Below are 2687 nucleotides of genomic sequence, written 5' to 3' on the forward strand. Positions count from 1 at the left end.
TCAGACCTTAGATCCCTTAGGAAAGAGGACTTTTTTAAGGGCCTCAGGGATTAGCTTGGTTTTCACACTATAAATAATGGGATTCATCACTGGCAGAATAAGCAAATACACACTGGCCATAAGAGTGTGTACATAAGGAAGTGCCTTTCACCCAAATCTGTGGACAAAGCACAAGCTAATGAAGGGATGTAGAAGATGGCGACGGCACCTATGTGGGAGATACAAGTGCTAAAGGCCTTATGTTGCTCCTCTGGGGAAGCAATGTTTAGGATGGTCTTAATAATCAGGGTATGAGAGAGAAGAATAAAGATGGAATCCACTCCTGCAGTAACTATGAGGGCAGTAAGTCCTAAAAAACTGTTGATCTTATTGTCCGAACATGAGAGCTGGATTATATCAGGATGGAAACAGTAAGAATGATGGAGCACATGGCTTTGGCAGAAGGATAGACGTCTAAGAAGCAGGACCAGAGGCATTTGGATCACTGTGCCCCTGACAAGGATGGCAAATCACACTTTGAGGATTCTAGCATCAGTCAAGATGGTAGCATATCTCAGTAGTTTACAAATGGCAACGAAGCGGTCAAAGGCCATCGGCCAGGAGGACTGAAGACTCCATGACAGTAAAGAGTTGAATGAAGAATGTTTGAGCAACACAAGCATGGAAACTGATCTGTCTTGCACTGAACCAGTATACGTCCAGTATGGTGACTAGTGTGGAAATACACAAGCCCAGGTCAGTGGCAGAGAGCATAGAGAGGAAATTGTACATAGGTTCATGGAGACTTGACTTGGTGATGGTGATGATTAGGATTATACCACTCCCAGAGAGCAGTTATGTAGAGACAGCAGGAGGGGATGGAGATCCAGGCATGGACAGCTTCTAGTCCTGGAACTCCTACCAGGAAAAAGATCAGAGAAGAGGACGTGGTGTTAGGAAAAGATGACATGGTTTCTATGGAAGAATAAGTCTGTTGGAAAAATGTCCTAGAATGAGAAATGAAAACACCATTCCGCAATTTCATTGTGATTTCTATTTACTATAGTTAGGTAAAACAAATTGGAGATTATTCTTAGGACTAAATGTCTTCCTTTTGCTTCCCAGTTTTTATTTCTTTTCTTTCGTGCCATGAGCTTACCCTTCGTGATTCTTGTTTCATGATTCACAATAAAGAATAGACCATGTTTTTTTTAAATCTCAGGATACTTTTTGTCATCTTCCACTTTGACCCTAACCATTTTCCTTCCTCATCCTTTATACTCCTCATACAAGAGAGAACTGGATCAATAATTTGAAAATACCAAGAATTTAATGGACACCTCAAAGTAATATTAGCTTTTAAAAGTAAGATTTATTATTTAATACAAAATGCATATGTTTGAACATTTGTGTTAATACTAGTGCATTATCATTGAACTTATGTACTTTAAAGATATATAGCCTTTTCAAGAAATAATTTTATTTAAGGAAACTATTTTATATGTCAAAATACTCTATTCATTATTTCTTGGTCAATGGATCTTACCCCTGTCTTGTAGGGTTGTTTCTAGTCTAGGATTATGTTTCTGATCTTGATTTTTTATTTTCTTATCTCTTGTCACTGTAGTTGAATTGATACATAACTATTAAAGAAAATTCTCTGTAATATCACCTTCAGCAATTAGTCCTTTTTCTGGCACCTGTGTTAAATTCAGGGCTAAGAGTGAATTGACAGTACAGAGGCCTGATATCTGTACTTCCCTCTCCAACCTGTTATTGCAATCATTGCCGCCTTTTACTTATGTATAACTTCAGAACAGTACACTTACAAAGCGTGTCTTCATCAAGGTAAATAACATATTTGAGCTTTCAGCTCTTGTAGCAGGCAGTGTGTGAATTGAGATTTACTGTGACGTGCGGTAGGTCCTCTGTAAGTTGTCTTCTCCTTCCTTTCTGCTTTCCTGTAACTCTTGTGGCCTAGTCCCCCTACGTACTGGAAAGTCTTGCTAAGATCTGCACTAAGCCAATGTGGTGGTGCTCTGCATACTCTGAATTTTATTCTCTTTGGCTTCTGAAAGACTGAATACTTTCCTCATTGTCCCAATCATTGGCTGGAATCCCATTGGTTCTCCATGAAATTTCAGAACCACAATGCCTCCAACCACTTGATTTAGAGAATATATTCCTGCAGCTGTGTTATACCTACTCAATTTTATCTCCTTAGTTATTGGAACATTCTGGCTCCAAATCTTAGTTTGTGACACCTCTATGACTACTCACTGTACTGTTGACTACTTTTCTTTTAATTCCAAGCTATGATTGCTGTCCAGTCTTAACTCTTATTCCTGCTCTCACAGGCTACTGAGATCCCAACATATCTTGCATCTGAGACTGCTCAGTTTGGGTTCAACCACAAAATAACCTCATGTCTTGGGTCTTGCTATTTAATGTAATGTTAAGGATGATTGAATTAGATAATCTCCATTATTGTTTTCTTATACTATGCAACTGCAATATAAAATGACATCACAGAAACAAGCTTGTGGTAATTACTTAATATCTTAAATATATGAGAGATTATTGAAAGTGTCCCCAAGCAGAAAATTTCAACTGTGTTATAGGTATTATGGAACAGTATGCTGATTATAAGATGATTCACATTCCATTGCCATTATAATTTTTAACCGAAAAGTTTATTAAGTAAAATA

At 37.9% G+C, this 2687-nt stretch overlaps 1 pseudogene; it reads right to left on the reverse strand.

Moving 5' to 3' along the window:
- LOC131407972 (olfactory receptor 51F2-like) lies at positions 1-949 on the reverse strand (annotated as a pseudogene).
- Positions 950-2687: the final 1738 nt, after the last annotated feature.

This window comes from Diceros bicornis, chromosome 7, assembly GCF_020826845.1.
Source record: "Diceros bicornis minor isolate mBicDic1 chromosome 7, mDicBic1.mat.cur, whole genome shotgun sequence".
Lineage (NCBI taxonomy): Eukaryota > Metazoa > Chordata > Mammalia > Perissodactyla > Rhinocerotidae > Diceros > Diceros bicornis.